Source organism: Neomonachus schauinslandi, chromosome 6 (assembly GCF_002201575.2).
Source record: "Neomonachus schauinslandi chromosome 6, ASM220157v2, whole genome shotgun sequence".
NCBI lineage: Eukaryota > Metazoa > Chordata > Mammalia > Carnivora > Phocidae > Neomonachus > Neomonachus schauinslandi.
In genome coordinates, this window is record NC_058408.1 from 64,700,556 (window position 1) to 64,726,966 (window position 26,411).

At 38.3% G+C, this 26,411-nt stretch overlaps 1 protein-coding gene across 2 annotated transcripts in view; it reads right to left on the reverse strand.

Moving 5' to 3' along the window:
* The window catches only part of SMYD3 (SET and MYND domain containing 3), a 713,184-nt gene that overhangs the window by 541,528 nt on the left and 145,245 nt on the right, over positions 1-26,411 (reverse strand). The gene's annotated exons all lie outside the window — the stretch shown is intronic.

Genomic DNA, 26,411 nt, shown 5'->3' on the forward strand with positions numbered 1-26,411 from the left:
GAAAGAAACATAAATCAACATACTGATGCCAATATGTTCTGCTCACCCCACTGTACGCTCCTGTAAGATTCAGATTTTCACATTGATAAACATCTTCTTTCATCTTCAATGTGAGACATGGACATAACAGCTAATGGTCCCTTTTTTAAATTGTGGTGAAAAATATGTAACATAATATTTACCACTTTAAACATTTTTAAGTATATACTTCAGTGTGTATTAAAAAGTTAAAAAGTCAAGGCCCAAAATGGAGTCGCTTTTCCTAAGCCCTATTATCATGTTTGAGACTTAACTACAGTTTTGGCTCTTCCAAAAATGAAATCTTAAACCAGTCAATCACGGGTACTAGTTAGGTAACCTGCTTGGTAGACCCTTGCTCTGCCCTAAGGAAAGTAACCCACTTTTCACCTAGTATAATTTTCTTGTTGCTGCTCTCTCTGCCTAGAGAAGTCTTTCATTTTGTACAGCATCTCAGGGCTAGTTTCTATCTGCTACATTGGATGCTGCCCAAATCATGAACCACTAAATAAAGCCAATAAGATCTTTAAACTTTACTCAGTTGAATTTTGTTTTTTAGCAAATGGCATTAAGTACATTCACTTTGTTCTGCACATTACAACCACTAATGTTCATTTGAATAAAAAAATAAATTAAAATCAGAGATTCCCATTGAGAGCAAAAATTTTACTCCATAGAGGTTTTAACTCTCCATATGAAATACAGAATCCAGTCCCATCAACTAGTTGAAGTATTTATACTCCTCAGATATAAAAATTTTGTAAGTCTTAACTTATCATATAGTTTAATTATGAATATACTCCTTCTGGAAAATGATTTTAAAATTCCATTAAATCCAGTTACTTTAGACATCCTGAATTGATATGCTCTAAAGATACATCCCCCTAAATCACCTGTGTAACAAAAAAGCAAAAATGAAAAAGTTGAATTATAAAATAAAAAGAATAAATGTGATGATAAAATTAATAGTGACAAACAAAAGGCAGGAAGGACTGTGGATAAATAGAGGGTACCCAAGAGCATCAAAAGTCAAACTGTAATATTACTATTAGTAACAAAACAAGAACAAATCCTTCTAAGCACTTCTAATGCACCAGGTACTCTTCATAGATTTTTACATCTATGACTTACACTTACTTTCAAACAGTCCTATAAGTAAGCATTCTTATTATGACAACTTTACAGATACTTTAATTCATTTTCAAGAGATAAAAAGTAAAGAGCAGTGCAAACACCATAAAGGGCAGGTGGCAGGGATACTGAAAGGGTAAGCAAGAATCCTAAAGAGAATAGGAACCTAAACATACCTTCACTTCTGGGACAGCGAGGGTCAGACATGGAACATAAAACACAGGGAGAGGTTAAAATCTACATAAAGGGAAGCCAAAATGCCTCCCTTCACCAAGTATAGAATTGTAGCCGCCACATATCAACACCCCAGGCAACAATGCAAACCCAGTAATCTGGCCTTCAAGTTCTTGGCTTTGACCATCAACTATATTACCGCTCTTGGATAAAAATGGATACAAACAAAATCCACCACGGGGCGCCTAGGCAGCGAAGTTGGTTAAACGAACAACTTTGGCTTTGGCTCAGGTTGTGATCTCAGGGTCGTGAGATCAAGTGCCAGGTCAGACTCCGCACTCAGCACAGAGTCTACCTGAGATTCTCTCTCCATCTGCCCCTCCCACTCATGCTCTCTCTCTCTCTCTCCAAAATAAATAAACCATTTAAAAAAAAATCCACCCACTGGCTATTTATGAGACACACTTCAAATAAAAGGACATACAAAGGAGGATGAAAACGATATGCCAGGCAAATATTAACCTGAGAAAAAGCCTGTGTAACTACATCAATTTCAGGGGAAAAAAAGGACTTTACAGTTAAAGATCTTGTCAGAGATGAATAAAGTCAATACTCAATGATAAGAGACTCCGATCCCCAAGGTGTAGGAACCTAGTGACAAATATACCCAGTCTCAAAATATAAGAACAAGTAACAGATCTGAGGGAAAAATGACCAACACAGTAAGTTAATACATGTTAAGGCCCTTAAAATAGTGCCTGGAATATAGTAAGTACCATGTAAGTATTAGTCATACCTATAGAAAGATATAAAGTCTTTTTCAGGAATTCACAGACCAAGCAGATAAAGAATAAGGAGCTGAATAATTTACTTGATCTCATGCAATACACAGACCCTTAACACCTGTTATATTAAGTATATTCAAAAACTCCTTTTAAGCATCCACTAATCATTTACAAAACATGCCCAGAAAGTAGACCACAGAGCAAATTTCAACTCACAGCCCTGAGATCAACAGTCACACGCTCTACTAACTGAGCCAGACAGGTGTCCTGAAAATACGAGATTAAATAACGAAAAAATATAAAAACTTGTGAGATAAAGCAAACATCATACTTACAGGAACATTTGTAACTTCAAATGTTTACGTTAAAAAGAAAAACTGAGGGGCACCTGGGTGGCTCAGTCAGTTAAGCATCCGACTCCTGATTTCGACTCGAGACATGATCTCAGGGTTGTGGGATCAGGCCCTGCGAGGGGCTCTGCACTCAGTGAGAAGTCTGCTTGGGATTCTCTCTCTCCCTCTGCCCCTCCCCCACCCCCTCTCTCTCAAATACATAAGTAAATCTTAAAAAAAAAGAAAAACTGAAAATCAAGGAGATAAACATGCAAATCACGAATTTAAATGTAAAAATAGCAGAAAACAAAGGAAAGCAGGAAGTTACACGACAAATCCACAAAATGAAATAGAATACAATGACATAATAGAGAAGACTGATAACATAAACAAATGTCTTGCAAGATTACATAGGAGGAAGTTTACAAATAAATAACAAAATGGAATGGAACTCAAGATTCAGTAGACTGAAAAACAAACAGGAGAGAATTCTGACAGAATTTTCCAATCTCCTTAACTCTCCCCATAAAAAAAATGACAGTGCAAGTAAGACAGCAAACCTGAGTATCACTCCCCACCCTGGGAAACATCCCAACAAACCCAAAATATGAACGAGGAGAGGAAACCACTACCAGCTCTGAGACTTAAATCAATATATTTGTGGGAGAAAAACAAAGAAGGCAGCTGGGCTCCCAATAAGCCTGAAAACAAAAGAAGCCCCAAACTGCCAAAAGATACCCAGTGTGTCCAGGCACCTTGAGAACAGGTAGCCAAAAGCGGGGGAGGATGCTTTGTGCAGGAACAGTCCTGAGGATGAGTCACTGGGGTCCCCTGAATGCCGCCTTCCTCAGACCTGGCTCTTCAGATTTTCGCTCATCTCCCTCTTTCTGGTATAAGTTATTCAGAGGCAACTTCTGTTCCTTGCAAATTAAAAGCCCCAGCTGTATGAAGTGTTTCTTCTCAATTTTAAAAATTAATGAGCAGAGGGTGCCTGGGTGGCTCAGTTGGTTAAGCGGCTGCCTTCGGCTCAGGTCATGATCCTGGAGTCCCGGGATCGAGTCCCGCATCGGGCTCCCTGCTCGGCAGGGAGTCTGCTTCTCCCTCTGACCCTCCTCCCTCTCATGCTCTCTGTCTCTCATTCTCTCTCTCTCAAATAAATAAATAAAATCTTTAAAAAAAAAAATTAATGAGCAGAATCAAGATACCTCAGAAGGTCAGTGATGAGCAGGTTAGCAAGTCAAACTCTGTCCTCTCCCTCCCATAGCTACCAACCCAGAGCTTTAATGAATTTTAACACAGAATGTTGGCAAAGTAAATACCAAAATTAGTCCAATTGCCTAAATAATTTAATCATTTTGATGTGTGAAGGAAACTCCTTAATATGAGTTATTTAAATGTTCAGTTATGGGGCGCCTGGGTGGCTCAGTTGGTTGGGCGACTGCCTTCGGCTCAGGTCATGATCCTGGAGTCCTGGGATCGAGTCCCGCATCGGGCTCCCTGCTCGGCGGGGAGTCTGCTTCTCCCTCTGACCCTCCTCCCTCTCCTGCTCTCTGTCTCTCATTCTCTCTGTCTTAAATAAATAAATAAAATCTTTAAAATAAATAAATAAATAAATAAATAAATGTTCAGTTATTTTTACATATCAAATAACTAAGCAAATTTTTCTCAAGTTTCAAAAAAAGGTCAACTGAATCCAAGAGAAAAGTTTGTGTGTTTGATCAGAAAACCACTGAGCCTTGGTAGAGTTACTGCTTCTCTCTCAGGGGGAAGATTCAGAGCAATAGCATCTTGTGAAGCGAATTCCAGCACTGCAAAGGGGAATGAGTTAAATGAGTTTCCTTCCAATACTAAAATGATTTGGTTCTGCTTCTCTTGTACAGCCAACAAATATAAACTAGATTTGAAGATGACAAAAGTTGTGCACGTTCTAAGGCAAATTGCAGTAGTCTCTGAGGCACAGAGAAGTAATGAATACAGAATTTTCACAAATTGCAGAAACATCCTGCTTGCAAAATAATTAGCTCAGGTCCAAATGGACTTCCTGAACGAAAAGCAATCTGCCCCTCCCCGCCACTCATGCGCTCTCTCTCAAATAAATAAATAAAATCTTAAAAAAAAAAGGGCAAAGCAATCTAAGGAAATAGGTTAGCAATGTATCAGTAAGAGGAAATGATTAATTTTTTTACCTCTTTTGCCCTCTCCACTTAAGAGATAAATAGTATTCTACCCCCAAATAGAAGATATTAAAATTATTTTACACCAAAATCAGTGTTATCTTTAACTCTACCCACTAAAATAGCAAAAAGGAATCCCCTATCACTTATTCATGCAAACTGTGATATGCTGTAGAACAGTGTCAAATCACAGAAAATTCTTAGGTTGCTCAGTGCCCCAGATACAGTGTGGTTCATAGAGCAAAACAAGTCCTCTCTTCCAAGTAAAGTCTGGGACATAATGAGTTTCTCCAACAGCATACGCAACAGAAATGTTGAAAGGAAATGAAAACAGAGCAAAATTACTTATTCCTCCAGTATACAAATTAAGAAGTTATATATGAATACAGGAGAAACCACTGTCTCTAAAAAAATCAAAGAAGAAATGATTAATTGGCTCCTTCAAATCACAATAATTGGGGTAATATTTAAGGGAATGTCTCTTTGTCCTTGGTTATCAGCGGGAGAAAGTATCCCAGGGTTTAAAACTCTGCCCTAAATTAATATGGGCAGGTGCCAGGCAGAGGAAAAGAAGTTTCCTGGAAAGAATATAGAAAACAAACAAATTCTAGTGATTGAAATTCCCACCAGTGTGGGCACCTGCAGAATCCATTTTAAACTTTGTGTAGAGAAAACAGTGTATCTACAACACATTCATATATAGTATGCTTAGTACACAGGCAATATGTCTTGATCCCCTAGAAGTCTCTCGGCGTGCCTTGCAGAAGAATCTCACTGTCGACACTCACTGTTGGCCAGTCTGGCCCAGGCAAAGGCTCAGGAACCACAAGGAAGCTTATGGCTCCTGCCCTCCAAAGCAACTCATTTGGACGGAGAACAGCCCTGTACAATCAGAAGCAAACCAGAGTACACTGTGTGTCTTTGCAGCTTCTTCTTCTGAGCTGAAGATCCGTGCCCAGAAATCTTTTGCACATCTCTGTGCTTTTTCAAGGACCAAAATTTAGTTTATGGCTGATCACTGTGACCTCTGAGAAGAAATGTGAGCTAAGAAAGAGAACAGAGCTCATTAATTAGAGTCTGCATCACTTACACTCGCTAAAGAGTGTTGACCATGGGATGTCTGATGTAGTACCCCCTGCCTTAATACAAGGTTTAAGGAAGATTCTCTGAGAACAATCCCTATGAAAATATTCCTTCACACAATTAAGACATAAAATGCTCTGTGGAGTATGAGGAATATGAACTGTCTTATGAATAAAGATATCTAATTTTTTCAAAGGCAAAAACCAAATAATTAAGTGAATGAAGTCTAAATATAATTTTTAAAACAAAGAGAGCAAGGAAATAATATTTCTTTAAAGAATTTTTATGTTTGTAAACAACATTGAAATCTCAGAATCCTGACTCATTAAAAATGTTAATGTCAGGTACCTGAGTACTTGGCTGTTTCCCCATGGAAATTTCTGAAGCAAATGAAATTCTCCACTATGAAAAGGAGATTATCCTAATAAAGTCATGCAATTCTATCCAAGGGTTGTACAATTACTTTTACTCTGACCAAATAAAATACACTGTAAAATGCTAAACATACAGAGCTCCCTTTGGCATAAATATTCATAGTAATACAGATAAGAAATCTTCCATTTTTGTTTCCAGATGGTAATTATGTTGGTATGGGCCCAAAGGCTTCTTTTTAAATTAAAGAGGTTCACATCCACCATCCAGCTAACTATCAAATAGTTTTTTTTTTAAGATTTTATTTATATAAGAGAGCGAGAGTGAGTGAGAGAGCACAAGCTGGGGGAGAGACAGAGAGAGAGGGAGGAGATTCCCCACTGACCGGAGAGCCTACACTGGCTCCACAATGGGCTTGATCCCGACCCCAGGATCATGACCTGAGGCGAAGGCAAACGTTTAACTGACTGAGCCACCCAGGCGCCCCTCAAATAGTTCTTAATACAAAATAGCAGATGTGGTCAAAATAACACAGACTCATAATACAAGAAGGCAGAATTGGTTTGGATTCATTTTTCTACATCCCCTATCACTTTATTTCAGATTTCTAACATTCAAAGTACAAAACAAGAAAACATAATGATTAATATTTCAGGAAAAGAAATGAATCTATGATCCACAGTCACCATAACTTCCTGGGCAAAACACAAGCAATTTAAACCCACATTAGTGCTTAGAGAAAAAGCATGGCAAAGCATCTGAGCCAAATGAGTCAAGGGAGGCAGGGCATCTGACTTGGGTACTTCTCTTTCCACTGTTCTCTGGCTCCTAAATTAAAGCTATTGTACTTGGGGAGACAGTGCTACCTGATGAACATAAACTTCAACTGTTAATTCAGCAAGGGTTCAGTAACTGGCCACCATGTAGACAGCACCCTGCAAGGTCCTGTGTTGATAAATGCAGAGAGGGCACGACAGTCACGGCTCCTAGGAGTTCAGGATAAACGAGGACAGATCAACACATACCACTTGCAGAACAAGCCACAATACAAAACCGAGTTCTGAGAAGCAGCACAGACTATAGGACCTGAGTTGAGATGAAGGAAAAGTCACATTCTGATAAAAAGTGACTAAGAGAAGATGCTAGGGCTGTTGTTAAAGAAAAGGGAAGTCCCCATTACCTAAAAGGGAAAATGTTAGAGCAGTCTAGAGTTCAAAATCGGCACTGCAAGTGCTATGATCTGAATGTGGCCCCACCAACATTCAGGAGTGGAAATCTTAATCCTTAAACGTGACAGGCGCTTAGCTTATTAGGATGGAGCCTTCATAAATGGAATTAGTGTTCTTTTTTTTTTCTTTTTTTTTAGGATTTTATTTATTTATTTGAGAGAGAGAGAGAGGAGCACGGAGGAGGAACAGAGGGAGACAGAGAAGCACACTCACCATCGAGCAGGGAGCCCAATGCAGGACTCGATCCCAGGACCCTGAGATCATGACCTGAACCAAAGGCAGACGCTTAACCAACTGAGCCACCCAGGCGCCCTGGAATTAGTGTTCTTAAAAAGCACTTCTTTTTAAGCAAGAGCCCCCTCACCCCTTCTACCAGGTGAGGACACAGCGGGAAGTCACCCGCTATGAAGCAGCAAGAAAGCCTTCACCAGAATTGGACCATGTGGCACCTTGAGCTTGGCCCTCCCAGCTTCCAGAACTGTGAGAAATAAACTTCTGGTGCTTAAAAGTTACCCCGTCTGACCTTTTGTTAGAGTAGCCCCAAGGAACTAAGACACCAAGCCCACTCCCTACTGGCAGCATAACCTTGCAACTTCCCTTGGCCTCAGTTTCCTCTCTGTAATGTGGGAGCAGCACATCACCAGTAAAGGTGTTGGCTGGACCACATGAGATCATCGGTCCAAAGACCCTGCTCACGCTGCACCAAGCACACCATCCAGCACAGAATTAAAACTGAGGTGCTGAGAGTAATATTTTCAGAGTGCTCCAGATAATTTTGTCTATTTCTATGCCCTTCCTGAAAAGAGCTTCTTATATACCTCTCCCATGATTGCTAAGAAAGCAAAACCTACAGGTGGGACAAATCTGGTCCTCTCCATGCACGCCCACAGACACTACACTAGTACCATTTTTTACTTAGCTCTGAATCCCAGGTTTGACCCTCCTAAGTGTTTCACGGCTCAATCTCCATTCACTGCAGTTTCTATTACCATTATTTTTAATTTGGATCAGAATGATTAACTTGAGTGGTCTGATTCAAGAAGCTAAAGACATTTTAGGAAAGTTTATTTGTGGAAATGACAATCAGAGAGGATTGTTACAACTTCACTAAAATTAAAAGTCAATCACGATTCCTGACATTCTGTTTTCTTGATGCAAGGTAACGTCTACCACAAGTTAAAGAGAAAACATCTTTACAAGAGCACAGACTTAAACTTTCCTCATTATATGTTTCTCTACAAAATTTAGCATTATGTGCTCAGGCCCCTCTTCATGTTTAAAACTGGTGACTTACAGCTGTTTTTCAGGCAAAGCATATGAGTAAACTGAAGAAATTTGTGACCAAAATGCAATGCTGAAGAGGGATCTGTTCTAACGATGACATCTGTGTTCCTAAATAGGAAACCTCTTAAGCTCAGTCTAGTAATACGACTCTGGTAAGTCTAAAAGATGTATTCAATTTCCACAAGTCTTCCAGAAATCCAAAATAAGAAAAATGTGAGAAATAAGAAAAAGATCTGATTTCACCCAAAGAGTGAAATCAGAAATCCTTTAAACATATAAGCATTGCTAGTATAAATATCACCCAGCATATATAAAAAAATAAAAATACCGTGAGAGTAGAATTTCAAAGATGTATAAGAATATTTGATCAACATTTTCAACAATATTCTATGACCTAAGTGTTCTAACTAGCAAAAAATGGTCACCTTGATTTCAGTTCCAGGAAACAGTTTGTCACAAAGGAGGAATTCTCTGTATCTTCCTCTAATTAAAAAATGAAACTTAGGAGCACCTGGGGGACTCAGTCGGTTAAGCATCTGCCTTTGGCTCAGGTTATGATCTCGGGGTCCTGGGATCGAGTCCCGTATCGGGCTCCCTGCTCAGTGGTGACTATGCTTCTCCCTCTCCCTCTGTGATCTTTCTCGCTTTCACTCTCTCTCAAATAAATAAATAAAAATCTTTAAATAAATAAATAAAATAAAAGTATCACAAGAGTCTCTTGCCCCCCCACTCGTGCTCTCTCTCTCAAATAAACAAAATAAAAATGAAACTTAACAACACCATGAATCTATTTTAGCTTTAACAGCAAAAAAACCAAAAGCCAAATTCACTATCTAATTATACTAATCTCTTCATTTCAGAGGCCCGGAAGCATCTTCTCTTTCTGCCTTCTTTAAAAATTTGCCCTTCTATTTTATAATTAAGTATATTACTTTATTTAACTTTTAATTACAAATTTCCTCAAGTAGTCTTGGAAATAAGGATAATGAAATCTCAAGTAACTCATTCTCTCTTTTGGAGAACAAAATGAAACTTTAAGTTTATAAAAAAAGTGGACAGGGCTCCTGGGTGGCTCAGTCGGTTGAGCATCCTTGATTTTGGCTCAGGCTGTGATCTCAGGGTCTGGAGATTCAACCCCAGATGGGCTCCTCACTCAGCGGGGAGTCTGCTTGAGGATTCTTTCCCTCTCCCTCTACCCACCCCCAGTGGCGTGCTTGCACGCTCTCTCTCTCAAATAAATAAGTAAATCTAAAAAAAAAAAAAAAGAAAGTGGACTATGCTGACCTAGTCCCCAAGTAAAAATAAACGTTAAGAGTCCTTAAGACACACAGAATTAAATGTTACACCTGCTAATGCATTGTAATTAAATAAGTTAATAAAGACTTGTATAGAATAATCATTAGCTGGCAACCATGCAATGAGTTAATGGGTCAGTGAGGGGGGTTTTCAAACCTCTGTGGTCCTCCTAAAGGGAGCAGGTGGTATGGTCAGTACCGGGCTCTCCCACGGCCCCAACTATCAACTTCACAGATTCCATTTATCAAATGAGGACATTGCTTTTCTCCAAACACTTAGGTAAGATTTTTGGAATAGAAATTTTGCTTAAAGTAGGTATAGAAAGGTAAGACAAATACCAGAATTTGGAACATTGAGAAGACCTATATAGAAAAAATAGGAGAAACTATGACAATGTACCAAAATTGAAGTTAGAAATGTACTAGAAGGAAATTTCATTTGCCCTAAAATTTGGACTTAGGCTCCCAGGTATGGAATAGCGAAGGTAAACTGTGCAGAAAAAATTCTAAGAGAAAAGCACTTTAATACTGGATACTTCATTTATTATTCTGCAACTACAGGTAATAAATATACTTCTTTGTCCCTAAAGTTATTCTAATATAAAATAATAGTCATGATGATAATAATAAAAATAAAAACTCCCTAGAGGGGAGCCTGGGTGGCTCAGTGGGTTAAGCATCCAACTCTTGATTTCGGCTCAGGTCATGATCTCAGAGTCACGGCTCAAGCACTCCATGCTCAGCAGTGGAGTCTGCTTGGGATTCTCTCTCTCCCTTTCCCTCTGCCCCTCCCCCTAATCTCTCTCGCTCACTCTCAAATAATCTTTAAAAAATAAAATAAAGCCAAAAGATAATAATATGAACTAATAATAAAGATTGTACTTAATTTTATTACATATTTGTAAACAGAAATATACGACATTCTCAAAAAAATCGTATTATTTTACACACGCGGTAAGGGATATTTGACAAATATATACTATCTGATCCCTATATAATTATGTATGAATGTGTGTATGTAGGTAATAAAGATTTATCACAATGTATTTTACAATTCCATACTGATAGAATTAACATCATATCCACCCTGATGAACATCTGGGTTGATTCCAATGTTTTACTATTATAAACAATGCTATAATGAATACTTGCATTATGCAATGATTTTCAAAACCATTTGATCTCATTCGGGATTTAAAAAGACTAAAAGGACTATAAAGAAGTTTTATTTATGTGGGTTATATCTATAAATATTTGTATAGCTATAAGTATTTACCATAAGAGAGTAAAACTAATAAATTTTAAAATATTAATGCATTTAATAATCCCATTATATGTTGACATAAATAATGTATTTCTATTAAAAAAGATTTTCTGAAACAAAAAATAGTGAGGAGAGCGGTACTATTTTGCATTTTTTAAAATCTCTTTATTGCCTGGCTTAACAGAAAGCAGCTGGATTCTCACTTCTGTTTCTACTGAATAATCACATGTCATATTACTCCTAGAAAATTCCACTGTATACACTAGTGATGGAATGAGACTTAAAAAGGCAAATAATGACTTAATATTATTATAAAAATAGCTTTCACCTTCTAGATCCCTTGAAAGGACCTTGGGGAGCCCACTCTGACTTCCATGGCTTTAGAGTACATTTTCCTAGATGAGGAATGGCTCAGGTTGTGCAAATGCACATCCTGAAGGTTTTGCATTTTGACAAATGCATCTCCAAAGTGGTTGCAGGAATTTTACACTCCCACAGCAGTTTAAGAGTTCCCTTAAATCTATGTTTCATGAACGCTTCAAGTTGTCAGTCATTTTACTTTCTGCCAGTCTGAATGATATGGAATGTTATCCACTGTGGGGTTTTTTTTAAATATTTACTGATTTATTTGAAAGAGAGAGAGAAGAGAAGGGGGGAGAGTCAGAGGGAGAAAGAGAGAAGCAGACCCCATGCTGAGCACAGAGCCAGACCTGAGGCTAGATCTCACCATTCTGAGATGACGAATTGAGCTGAAACCAGGAGTCATCAGAGGCTTAACCCACTGTGCCACCCAGCTGCCCCTATATCACTGTTTTTATTGGGCATTCTCCTGATAAGCAGTCAGATTTTGACCTGCCTATTCAAGTTCATTCACCATTCAAGGTTTCTCTTCTGTGAATTACCTGTTCATAATATTTACCCATTTTCTACTAGGTTGTCTTTTTAAGAGATTAAACTCAATTTATTTTTTAATAAATTATTGACTGTAATTTCTTGTCAGATGCATGCTTTGTAAACTAATTTCTCACAGACTATGTCTGTATTAATTTCTCAACTAGGCACTATAAGAGAATATAATACAGTAAACTCTATGGCCTGGAACTGAATTCTAGTTTATCACCTAGTAGCTATGTGATACTGAGCAATTTAATCGCTCTAAACCACTAAATGCAAGTGAGAATATTAATAGTACCAACATTACTTGGCTGTGATGTGAATTAAGTAAAACATGTAAAACTCTTAACATTGTGTTTGGCTCATAAAAAGTGCTAATTAAATATTACTCTTCTTATCATCAGATTATTATTATTCCTTTAAGAGATGTTTTTAATAGTAAACTCTCAGGGCGCCTGGTGGCTCAGTTGTTAAGTGTCTGCCTTCGGCTCAGGTCATGATCCCAGGGTCCTGGGATCGAGCCCCACGTCGGGCTCCCTGCTCCGCGGGAGGCCTGCTTCTCCCTCTCCCACTCCTCGTGCTTATGTTCCTGCTCTCGCTCTCTCTCTGTCAAATAAATAAATAAAATCTTTAAAAAAAAAAAATAGTAAACTCTCAAAAGAAGTTCCTCGAGGGCGCCTGGGTGGCTCAGTTGGTTAAGCGACTGCCTTCGGCTCAGGTCATGATCCTGGAGTCCCTGGATTGAGTCCTGCATCGGGCTCTCTGCTCGGCAGGGAGCCTGCTTCTGCCTCTGACCCTCCCCCCTCTCATGTGCTCTCTCTCTCTCATTCTCTCTGTCTCAAATAAATAAATAAATAAATAAATAAAAGAAGTTCCTCGATATCATTTGAAATACTTCAGTGTTGAGTAGAAATGTTTTTAAAAGTTTAACTATTCTAGAAATTCAGAATTTCACAAACTTTTTTTTTCCCAGTTGTTTCCAAGTTCTTCATATGGCTAACTCTAAATTGTTGGATCAAAGTACAGAAACAGTACAAGTCATTTACTGAAATATTCATGTAAATAATTAAATGGTAATTACCTCTTAGCTTAGAAGCAACCAAACACGAAAACAATTTAACAATGAAACTAATGTTTTGGGGAAGGAAAAAAAAAAACTAGTCTTTTTGGGAAAATTGTTGGTCAACATAAGTTTTAAATGTTCTAGAAAGTTAACACCTGCACCCAAATACTAAAAAAATTCTATACATTTTTCTTATCTCAAAAGAAAAAAAGAATCAGATAAAATAAGGCTGCATTGAATGCTTTTATTTTTCTACACAGATCACAGGAAAGGCTGAGGAAACTGTAATGCATCAAGTTTGCCCTCCCCTCATTAGGCTAGTAGCAGAAAGTATTCAGTACAGGAGAGAAAAGATAATAAACTCTTTGCTAAGGTAAACTAAGCCATTTTACTAAAAAGTAATTGCCTTGTTTATAGCTCATTTACAATAATCTTTAGAAAACAAATTTTTAACTGATCAACCTTGACTAAACTAAAAGAATGCCAATGGCAATAAATTATAACATCTATTTTTCCCAAGAAAAAAATGAGAAAGAAAATAATTTTTGAAATGTCACTACTCAAATGGTTTTAAAAAATTATGTGATATTTTAAATGGTAAATTTTAATTATCTTTTTTCTAATACAAAGATCTTTTGGATGCCACATCCTTCCTGTTGTTGCTGCTCTTTATTTCACTGCACCATAAAATCACCAAAGACTTTTTATACCATGGGGTGCCTGGGTGGCTCAGTTGGTTAAGCGACTGCCTTCGGCTCAGGTCATGATCCTGGGGTCCCAGGATAGAGTCCCGCATCAGGCTCCCTGCTCAGCAGGGAGTCTGCTTCTCCCTCTGACCCTCCCGCCTCTCATGTGCTCTCTCTCTCTCATTCTCTCTCTCAAATAAATAAAATCTTTAAAAAAATAAAAAGACTTTTTATACCATGGACTGTGATAGTTCTGGAAATATACGAAACAAAAGACATAGTTCTTGCCTTCAAGGACAGTTGGTGCTACAACAGAAGCAGACTAGCAGGAACAGCAATAATGCTTACCAAGCATCTATTATGTGGTGTCAGCTACTGTGCTAGAAACCTGTAAGAGTAGTAGATGAAGAGTCGCAGAAGTAATAGTTATCGGTCATCACAGGTCCTAGGGTATGGACATAGAAGAGGCAGCTAAACTGTGGTAAAGACGATCAGAAGTGGGGATGAAGAGGCCAGGTGTTGGATGGATGTTCACCTCACCAAGAATGACAACAGGAATAATGATGAAGAAAAAGTGAGGCTGAATGTAAAGAAATCACTGGAAGGTAAGGTAAGGGGGAGGTATGATGGCAAATGCTTCAAAGGAGCTGGCAATTTTGAGGGAGAAGAAAAATTATCTCAAAGCAGCCAAGGGAGCACTCCGTTTCTCTAGACCCTGAGATACTTTTAGGGTAGGAAAAAGCAGCCACTACTTGGGAGGATAGGAAGCACTGTCCTCAGAAGGCAGTCAGGTTTCAGTTAGAGCAAGAAGGAGAAGGAAAGGGGTGCCTGGGCGGCTCAGTCAGTTAAGTGTCTGGCCCTGGCTCAGGTCATGGTCTCAGGGTCCTGGGATCGAGCCCCAAGTGGGGCTCCCTGCTCAGCAGGGAGTCTGCTTCTCCCTCTCCCTTTGCACTTCCCCCCACTTTCTCTCTCTCTCCAATAAATAAATAAAACTTAAAAAGAAAAAAAAGGAGAAGGGAACACTCAGAGGCATTCAGGATATGGAGGTTTGAAGATGAAAGAATGTGGGCACCTGGGTGGCTCAGTTGGTTAAGCGACTGCCTTCGGCTCAGGTCACGATCCTGGAGTCCGAAGGATCGAGTCCCGCATCGGGCTCCCTGCTCAGCGGGGAGTGTGCCTCTCCCTCTGACCCTCCCCCTTCTCATGTGCTCTCTCTCTCTCTCAAATAAATAAATAAAATCTTTAAAAAAAAAAAAAAGATGAAAGAATGTTCCAGGTGATATAGAAGGTGGGGGACAGTGTTGAGAAACGGTGAAGAATCGAGCTAGATTAGGGTAGACACAGAGCCAGATGGAGCTAAGGCTGGTACTGATGGATAACTTTACATATTACAATTTCAGAGGCCAAGCACATTCCACCAAATGCTGCTCCTAAAATATCCCTAATGCAAAATGACAAAAGTTATAGCCAAAATATGTAACAAAATTCCAGGAAAATTCAAGAGCAAAAGCAGAGCACTAACAGAAGCCAGGTAATAAAAAGTGATCGGTGAAACTGGAAATACAGAATGAATTAGCTGAGTAATTAATAAAAATTAAATTAAGTAATTTTCCTGGGTTACACCCTAGGCACTGATCTCTTCAAAGTCCATAGTCTACAGTCTTAAGCAGTGTGCCAAATGCCCAGTTATGAGCTTCTTCTGAGAGCCAAGCAAGGGGTGGCAAAGCCTAAATCAAGGCATGGAAAGTCAAAATACAGGTGGGATAATGGTTACAAAAATAATCAAGAGCCATTTTTGAAAACAACCTGGCAGCTCCTCAAAAGGTTAAATATAGAATTACCATGTTACAGCAATTCTGGTCCTAGGTATATAGCTAAGAGAAAAGAAAAAATATGTCCACACAAAAATGTGTGCATGAATGTTCATACCAAAGAAGTGAAAAGACTCCAATGTCTACGAACTGATAAATGGGTAAATAAAATGTGGCATATGCATGCATTGGGCTATTATTCAGCCATAAAAAATGAAGTAATGATACATGCTACAACATGGATGAACCTTGAAAATGTTATGCTAAATTAAAGAAGCTAGTCACAAAAGAAATCACATATTCTATAATTCCACTTATATGAAATATCTGGAACAGACATATCCATAGAGAAAGAAAGTAGACTAGTTGCCTAGAGCTGAGGTGGTAATGAGGTTAACTGGGGTAAATGAGAAGTGCCTCTAATGGGTTCAGAATTTTTGTCATGATGATGAAAATGTACAAGAATTAATTATGGTAGTAGTTTCACAACTCAGTGAATATAGTAAAAACCACTGAACTGTTTACTTTAAACAGATAAACTGTATGGCATATGATTTATATCTCAATAAAGCTGTTGCCCCCCAAAAAAGACAACCAAGAGATGGCTATATCCCTCTGGTTAGTTCAGTTCTATTCTAATGTCTGAGCAGAACAAAGAATGTTGGGCAAAGAAAACTCTACTTCTAAGGTGAATACAGCCAGCCCTTTGCTTCCATTACAAAGAGAGAGCAGTGGGACTTCCACACAATGGCTAGATCCCGCATGGACATATTCCAATCTCTGATGCCTCAGGGCTCACAGTCTGTTCTAGAAATGGAGGTAAAGCCTGCACCACCCTTCACATTTCACACTTCTCTTACCTTCTCTCTACATGGCTACTAGGGAACTGAGCAGACTTTATCTGACATAAACAAGAATACTCACAAAATAGACACTAGTTTAGGGAGTCCCAGGAAAGGCTCTCTATTAAAATAAAAGGTTTAAATGCAATCTGAATCAATAGATTTCTTCATTTCTTTAAGGATGAAAGCCGTGGAAGAGTCAGTGAACACAGGATATGCTTATATACAAACGAAGATATATTAAATAATTCATTTAAATTACAACGTAACAGATACAGATGAGAAAATTAACCAAGGATAGCACTGAAGAGATTAAAGACACTGCCTGGTGACAACACGTGGAGAAGAGAGCCAAAGTCTGTCAATGCTTTTGTGCAGAGTACCATACACAAATTGCAATCAAATTAAATAGAAGACTTCAAGATTTTCTCATACTATGAAGACCAGTGAACTCAGACTGCCTGACACATGCACTAAAGGCAAAGCAGACTTCCTGAAAAGCAGGATGCATGCGGCCATGAGTGTCTCCCACAGTGCCCTGCACATCTTACACAGTGAACAAATGTGTGTGAAATGAATAAAGGCATTTACATATAAAAAGTACTATCACCTAGACCTCCAAGACCAGTAATGCTTGAGACCTGTAAAAGAAAATCACAGCAAGTTTTTCCAAAATGGTTCTCTCCTAAATGTCAAGAGGCAACTGTTAGAATGGTCTAAGGATGGCTCTTTGTGCTTCTTACACCTTATATCTCACAGATAAGTGTAAAATAGTCTCTACCTTCATTCAGATAACTATCCCAACAAACACAATACAGTTTTCAAAATTTTACGTTAGAAATCCTTGGTTTAAGGGCAAACTCAAAATTCTAACCTGGTAATCACACATACTACTTACAGACTGAGTGTGCTAGGAAAAAAAAAAGTGTACAACACCATGTTTTTCCCATCTGCTTATATATACAGATTTTAAATTTAATAGAAGTTCATAAGTGAAAATATGTGCACACACAGAATAAATGACTTTTTTGAAAAAAAATTATCTATTTATATGAGAGAGAGAGAAAGAGAGAGAGCACAAGGGGTAGGGGCAGAGGGAGAGGGATAGTCTTAAGCATAGTCCACACTCAGTGAGCAGGCTGACACAGGGCTCAATCTCATGACCCTGAGATCACATCCCTGAGATCACAACCTGAGCCGAAATCAAGAGTCAGATGCTTAACCTACTGCGCCACCCAAGCGCACCATAAAATAATCATCCTTTTTTAAATAGCTAACACCCAGAAACATTAGCTACCAACAATGAAAATTAGAGAGTAATTGTCATTTTAAGAAAAAAAAGGAATTCCTCATATTCACTTTTCAAAAAAATTTACTAAAGTATCCTTTTAAGTGGAACTGTTTCTGTTACACTTAACATTATTAGATTGATATAAATCTTATTTCCACTTGTCATGCCAAGACTACATCGCTAAGCTAAAATAAAAATCTGCCTCTACATATACATAAATACAAATAAAGTTCCTAGCATTCTTAGACCATCGATTAGCTACATAAGCAACTCAGACAATGGGTCCAACCTCTCCCCAAGTGAGGTGTCTCTCCTCCCTCCCCCTTCCCAGGATGCTTGGGAAGTGCAGAGGGAAGGCAGGAAAGATACCAAAGGAATCAGCAACATGGCCTCTGTCTTCACAGCACAATCTACCACCAAGGAGGAGATATGAATGAGATAGGAGACCCCAGCAGTCACTGCAAGGAGAACTCCTGAGAATATCCTCTTCACAAGATGACAGAAGGCAACAACTACTGATACTAGCAGCTTCATCTGGGAGGTCGACAACACATCAGAACACTGAATTCAGAATCTGCATCTCAGTAACATCTCCAGGTGATTCGTATTTCATTAAAGGTAGAAAAGTATTGGTCTAACGTACAAAAAATAGACATACCTTAAAACTGAATTATAGGCAATTATTCTGGATATGAAGCCTCTTTGGCTTAAAAATGTATTATCCGTGAAACAGTAGGCAGCAAAATCTAACAAAATCACAGGAAATAAAAGCTGTCAGGATGCTGCTTTTTAGAGGATGGTCAAAATATCAAGATGAGTGACCCTGATTGGTAAAATTTAGGACAAAATACACACACACACACACACATATAGTACTGCATTACAACAAACTCAAAGGAAAGTGTAGAATTGCAATCAACCTAATTAAAACTTGGTAGCTGTCATTTTATGTAAATCTGTTGGAAAAAATAATGATAAAGGAAAGTCTAATTTATTTCACCAACATGAAGCTCCAAGTTCAAAATGTCTAAGGTTTTAATTAAGCATGCAATATCAGAAAACAATGACAATGATACTGTAACCCCAGAACAGAAGGCATTAAAAATGCCCAGAGGAGAGAAGTACAAAGATGCTATTGGGTATAGGAGAAAGATTCATGATGAGGGGAAAGGTAAGCAAGAATAAAAGCAAAAGTGAATTATAAAGTTATGAATGCAGCTCACTTGTGCTCCCAAGACTGTAGACAGCAAGCAAAACAATTACCATTTCCTTAATAACTTACTACTCCGAAAAACGTTAAAGTGATTTTTAAGGTCACGTCTTCCCCTCAACGGAGCAATTCTGAAATGAAAGTGACAAGTAAAAATAGAAAAGGCTTTTAAAATACATTTTACAATGATTTTTCCGAAGTACATCAGTTTGACAAAGACGAAGCTGCCATGAGGTCTGACATCCCGAAATATTTAAACTTAAAGGATAAAAATTAAAGAAAGACATGATGGAGTCCTCTACTCACTGGGTGACTATTTCACTGAGTTACATTTAGTGGCATACTCATGCTCTTCACCTCATCCCCATCCCTGTCTTTATTCCATCAGCATCTATTACAAGACGAAGCACAAAACATGTACTCAGTATTTAGTAAACAGATGAATGATTCACACAGCTTGGTCTAATGATTATATTTATAAGAGAGACCATATAACATTACACACACACACAAATTACAAACCCACAGCCAACCCTTATCACTGAGTACCTTACAAACATGTAAGTCATGGGAGAAATGATTGTAAGAAGAAGTAACAAAACTTGAGGCATAATATTGTCATCTTCGTATACAAGCAGCACCATCAAAATGCATTTTGTCACCTCAAAAGGCAAATCATTCAAGTGGAAGGGCAAGTGAAAGATCATGGTCCAGTTCGATCCAAGAAGGACCACTGGACATAAACACCAGCTGCTGGTCCACACCCATCATGAATAAGCCTCTCATTCCCCTCATCTTTCCTCCTGCATCTCTCCTCACTTATTCCCACTCGCTTTATCTACCAGAACCTACAGAAAAAACTCCTATCACCAAAACCCTGCTCGTCCTCTTAGCCACAGTAAATACCAACATCTTTGTTTCTACTACCCTGTCATGCACATTACAAGCATGTCAGCTTTTATTCTACTCTTGATATCTACAATATACAAAGAGGAATGTGAAGATGTAGAAAAAAATCTATGGTTATGGAGAAGATGAAGACATTAAACAAAATCAAATCATCTGGAACAATGGATGTGATTAGTGTCTGAAAGGAAACACTTGGGGGTACCAGCAGCTGTTTCATAGGAGACCTGATAAAGAGGGTTAAGTCAGAAAGAAAGACAGAGGATGGAAAATGGGCTTGCTTTCACTATATATGCATCTCATATAAAATATTTTCATCTAGGGGCGCCTGGGTGGCTAAGTCAGTTAACGGGCTGCTTTTGGCTCAGGTCATGATCCCGGGGCCCAGTGTCAGGTCTCCCAGCTCTGCAGGAAGTCTGCTTCTCCCTCTGCCCCTCCTCCTGCTCATGTGTACATGCTCTCTCTCTCTCTCAAATAAATAAAATCTGTTTTATAAATAAATAAATAAAATATTTTCATCTAGATAAACTGGAAAATAACATATATCTATTTTGGAGCAATATTATAATATGGAAATATTCAGGAAAAATATCCGAAGGGATAATTATCTTTCAGATATTTTCTTCTCCCAGGCTACATGTATTGTATTGATTCTTATATTATTTTCTATAACTTTTGACAGCAGCTTTAGGTTCACAGCAAAATTGAGAGGAAGACAAAAAGACTGCCTATATATCCCTACCATCCCACATTCAGAGCCTTCCCCATTATCAACATGCCTCCCCACAGTGATCTATCAGCCACAAGTCATGAACCTACATTACTACATCATAATCCCCCAAAGTTCACAGTTTACATTAGAGTTCACTCTTGGTGTTGTACATACTATGGGTCTGAACAAATGTATAATAATATGTATCCATCCTTATAGTATCATGCAGAGTATTTTCACAGCCCTAGAAAATGCTCTGCTCTGCCCACTCATCCCTCCGCACAACCCAACCCCCGGTGTCCACTACTCTTTTACTCTGTCTCCAAGTTGAGTCTTTTCCAGAATGTGATATAGTTAGAATCATACTACATAGCCTTTTAGGTTGTCCTCTCTCACTTAGTGATATGCATGTAAGGTATCCCACGACTTTTCATTGCTTGAGAGCTCATTTCTTTTCAGCGCTGAATAATATTCCACTGTCTGGAGGTACCAGAATTGATTTCTCTGTTCACCTACGGAAGGAAACCTTGGTTTCTTCTTCTTCTTTTTTTTTTAAAGATTTATTTCTTTATTTTAGAGAGAAAGAGAGAGCACATGAACAGGAGGGGCAGAGGGAGAGAGAATCTCTGGGAGACTCTAAGATCAGGACCTGAGCTGAAACCAAGAGTCAGACGTTTAACCAACTGCACCACCCAGGTGGCCCATGGACATCTTGGTTTCTTCTAAATTTTGGCAATTATGAAAAAGGCTGCTATAAACATTCATAGTAGGTTTTTCCATGAACATAAGTTTCTAACTCCTTTGAGGAAATATAAAGGAGAATGATTACTGGATAATACAGTAAAAGTATGATTAGTTTTTTAAGAAACTGCCAATCTGTCTTCCAAACTGGCTGTTCCATTTTGCATTCCCACAAGCAATGAATGAGAGTTTATGTTAACTCCACATCCTACCAGAATTTGGTGCTGTCAATGTTCTGGATCCTGGCCATTCTATTGCATCGTAGTGTTATCTCATTGTTATTTTAGTCTGCATATGATGGTGGAGTATCTTATCACATGCTTATTTGACATCTGAATTATCTTCTTTGGTGAGATGTCTGTTACCTATTTTTTAATCGGGTTGTTCTCTTACTGTTAAATTTTAAGAGCTCTTTGAATATTATGGGTAACAGTCCCTTATTATATGTATATTTTGCAAATATTTTCTCCCAATCGGTGGTTTGTCTTCTCATTCTCTTAACATTGTTTTTGGCAAAACAGATTTTTCAAATTTTAATAAGGTCCAACTTATTAAGTATGTTTCATGAACTGAGCCACTGGTGTCATACGTTTATTCCAGAGCTATCTTCTAGGAGTCCTAAAGTCTTGTGTTTTACACTTACATCTATTGTGTATTTTCAGTTAATTATTGTAGAAGGTGTAAGGACTGTTTCTAGAACATTCCCTTTTTGCTCTGGAAATCCAACTGTTGCAGCACCATTTGTTGAGAAGACTATCTATGCTCCACTGTATTGCCTTTGTTCATTGTAAAAGAGCAGTTGACTATATTCATGCAAATCTATTTCAGGGCTCCACACTCTGTTCAATAATCCATTCATCTATTATTTTGCCAATAATACACTGACTTAATTGCTATAGCTTTATATTAAGTCTTTAAGTTGGGTGCTGTCAGTCCTCCAACTTTATAATTCCCTAATAAGGCATCCTGTGTCTTTTACATCTCTAAACTTTAGAATCAGTTTATTGATATCCACAAAATAACTGACTGGGGTTTTGATTGCTATTGCATTGAATTTATAGATGAACCTGGGAATAACTGACATCAACCTGGGAAGAACCAACATCTCCACAATATGGACTCTTCTTATCCTTAGAACATGGACTACCTTTCCACTTATTTTATTCTTTTTTCATTTCACTCAACAAAGTTTTATAGTTTTCTTCATATAGATATACATATTTTGTTAGATTTGTACCTAACAATCTTTTGGGAGGGTGCTAATATAAATGGTATTGGGCTTTTAATTTCAAATTCCACCTCCTGGGGCCCCTGGGTGGCTCAGTCAGTTGAGTGGCTGACTCTTGATTTCAGCTCAGGTCTTGATCTCAGGGTCTTGAGTTCACGCCCCACACTGGGCTCCATGCTGGGCATGAAGCCAACTTAAAAAAACAGGAACAAACCAAAAAAACACACACAAATTCCACCTAATAGTTGCTGGTATGTAGAAAAGCAATTGACTGGGGCGCCTGGGTGGCTCTGTCGGTTAAGCGTCTGCCTTCGGCTCAGGTCATGATCCCAGGGTACTAGGATCGAGCCCCTCATTGGCTCCCTGCTCAGCAGGAAGCCTGTTCTCCCTCTGCCACTCCCCCTGCTTGTTGTTCCCTCTCTTGCTGTGTCTCTCTCTGTCAAAAAAATAAATAAAATCTTAAAAAAAAAAAAAAAGGACAGAAAGAAAAGCAATTGACTTTTGTATATCAACTTTGTATCCTGCAACCTTGCTATAGTTGCCTATTAGTTCCAAAAGGTTTTGGTCAATTCTTTCAGATTTCCTACATAGCCGATCATGTCACCTGTGAACAAAGAACTTTATTTCTCCCTTCTAAATGTGCATCCTTTTAATTTTCTTATCTTGTCTTATTTCATTAGCTAGGCATTCCCAGAACAATGTTGAAAAGGAGCAAGGAAAGGGTGACATCCTTGATCTGTCCTGCACTTACTGCAAAAACTCCAGTTATTCACAACTGAGTATTGAGTATGTTAGCTATAGGTTTTTCATAGATATACTTTTTATCTGAGGAAACTCCTAGTTTACTGATGCTTTTATCATGAATGAATGTTAGACTTTGTCAAATAAGTTTTCTGCATTTATTGATATGATAGTGCAGATGTAATTTTCCTTTTTTTAGCCCACTAAGTGATTTTTTAAAGATTTTATTTATATAAAGAAAGAGAAAGAGCAAGAGCAGGGGGAGGGGCAGAGAGAAAGGGAGAGAGAGAGAATCTCAGGTCGACTTCATGCTTACCATGGAGTTCCCCCACCCAAGGCTGGGTCATGACCTCAGCCAAAATCAAAAGACAGATGCTTAACCGACTGAACACCCAGGTGACCCTAACTGATTTTTGAACGTTGAACCACCATTGCTTACCTGAGACATATCTCAACTTCACTATGCTGTATAATTCTTTCTATGCATTTATGGATTTGGTTTCTCAATATTTTTTTGAAAATTTTTACATCTATAATTCATGACAGATACTGGTCCATAATTTTCTTCTCTTATAATGTCTTTGACTGATTTTAGTTATCAGAGTAATGCTGACCTCATGGAACGAGTTAAGAAGTTATTACCTCTGAGTCCATAGTCTCTCATGGCTTGTCTCCCCCTCTGATTTCCCCTAACATGACATAATAAAAAATGAATAAATAAATAAATAGATAAGAACAAAAAATGGCATTCTCAATGTAAAAAAATATTAATTCTGTATATTCTCATTTATTACGTTAATACCTTGTTTGTAAAATCATATCCAATGTTTTCCTCTAAAATGTAGCTAGATGACAAAACTAAAAAAAAAAAAAAAAAGAAGTATTACCTCTGCTCCTATCCTATTACAGGTTGTAAAAATAATAAAAAAAATAAAAATAAAAAGGTTTACTTTCTTCCTTAAATGAACAATAGAATTCACCAGAAAAACAATACGGGCCTGGTTGTTTCTGTTTTGGAAAATATTAATTACTGATTCAATTTCTTTAATAGACACAAGCCTATTCATGTATACTTCTTCCTCTGTGTTTTGGCAGCTTCTGTCTTTCAAGAAATTGGTCCATTTCATCTAGGTTATAAAATTAACGGGCATAGAGTTGTTCATAATAGTCCTTCATTATCCTTTTAATGTTCATGGGACCCATAGTAATGTCCTCTTTTTCATTTCTGTTATTAGTAATTTGTGTCTTTGCTCATTTTTTTATGAGTTAGCCTGGTTGGGCTTATGGATTTTATTGATCTTTTTGAAGAAACAGCTTCTGGTTTCAATGATCTTCTCTATTAATTTCTTGTTTTGAATTTCACTGGTTTCTTCTATAATCCTTACTGCTTTTCCTCTGCTTACCGTGCAATTAATTTGCTCTTCTTTTTCCAAAACAGAAACTTCTATAATTGATTTTATATTTTTTTAATATATGTATCCCTGTAGTCAGTGCTTTTGCTGTATCCCCAAAATTTTGATAACTTGTTTTCATTTTTAATTCAAAATATTTTTAATGTCTTTGAGGTTTATTCTTTGATTTACATGTTATTTAGAAGTGTTGTTTAATCCCCACATATTTTAAGATTTTCCAATAATTTTCCCTGATTTCAAGTTTAATTCCAAACTGTTCTGAGAATACTGTAGAATTATTATTTATAAATTTCTTCAGGTGGGGGCGCCTGAGTGGCTCATTTGGTTAAGCATCTACCTTCAGCTCAAGTCATGATCTCAGGATCCAGGGATCAAGCCCCTTGTCGGGCTCCCTACTCAGCGGGGAATCTGCTTCTCTCTCTCCCTCTGCCCTCTCCCACTGCTCCTGCACACTCGCTCTCTCTCTCTCAAATAAATAAATAAAATCTTTTTAAAAATAAATTTCTTCAAGTGTGTTTTATTTCCTAATATGTGATCTCTGTTGGTAAAAATTACAAGTGAGCTTGAGAAGAATACCCATTTTGCTCTAGTTGGATGAAGAAGTCTATAAATGTCAATTACATTCATTTGATCGATGGTATTAAGTTCCATTATGTCCTGATTTTCTTTCGGTTGGATCTGCACATTTCTTTTTTAAGATTTTATTTATTTATTTGAGAGAGAGACACACAGCGAGAGAGGGAACACAAGCAGGGGGAGTGGCAGAGGGAGAAGCAGGCTCCCCGCGGAGCAGGAAGCCCGACGCAGGGCTCGATCCCAGGACCCTGGGATCATGACCTGAGCCGAAGGCAGACGCTTAACGACTGAGCCACCCAGGCGCCCCTGGATCTGCACAGTTCTGATAGAGGAGTGTTGAAGTATCCAACAATGAAAAAGGATCCATCTATTTCTCCTTGCAGTAGAATGAGTTTCTACATGACACAGATGGATGCTCTGTTGTTCGGCAAACACAAGAACTGTTATTGTTTTGTTTTGTTTTGTTTTAAGAGAGAAAATGTGCACGTGTGTGAGGCAGGGAGGGAGAGGGGGAAAGGGAGAGGGAGAGGGAGAGAGAGAATCATAAACAGGTTCCACACCCAGCTTAGAGCCCCACAATGGGCTCAATCTCATGAGCCTGAGATCACGACCTGAGCCAAAATCAAACAGTAAATCGACTGAGCCACCCAGGGGGGCCCCCGAACTGTTCGTTCTTCTTGGAGAACTAATCATTCCATACTTCAATAAAACTCTTCCTTATCTCTACTAACATTCCTTCTTTTAATGTCTACTCTGTCTGGTGGTGCCTGGGTGGCTCAGTCGGTTAAATGTCAGCCTTCAGCTCAGGTCATGATCCCAGAATTCTGGGATCCCGTCCTGCATCTGGCTCCCTGCTCAGCGGGGAGTCTGCTTCTCCCTCTCCCTCTGCCACTACCCCCTGCTTATGCTCTCTCCTATCTCTCCCTCTGTCAAATAAATAAATAAAATTTTTAAAAATAAATAAAGTCTATTCTGTCTAAAATTAATACAACTACTCCTCTTTTCTTATTTAGTATCAGTGTGGTATATTTTACTCTATCCATTTACTTATTTTAATTTAATGTAACTTGGGGCATCTGGGTGGCTCGGTCGTTAAGGAACTGCCTTCGGCTGAAGTCATGGTCCCAGGGTCCTGGGATCGAGCCCCGCATCGGGCT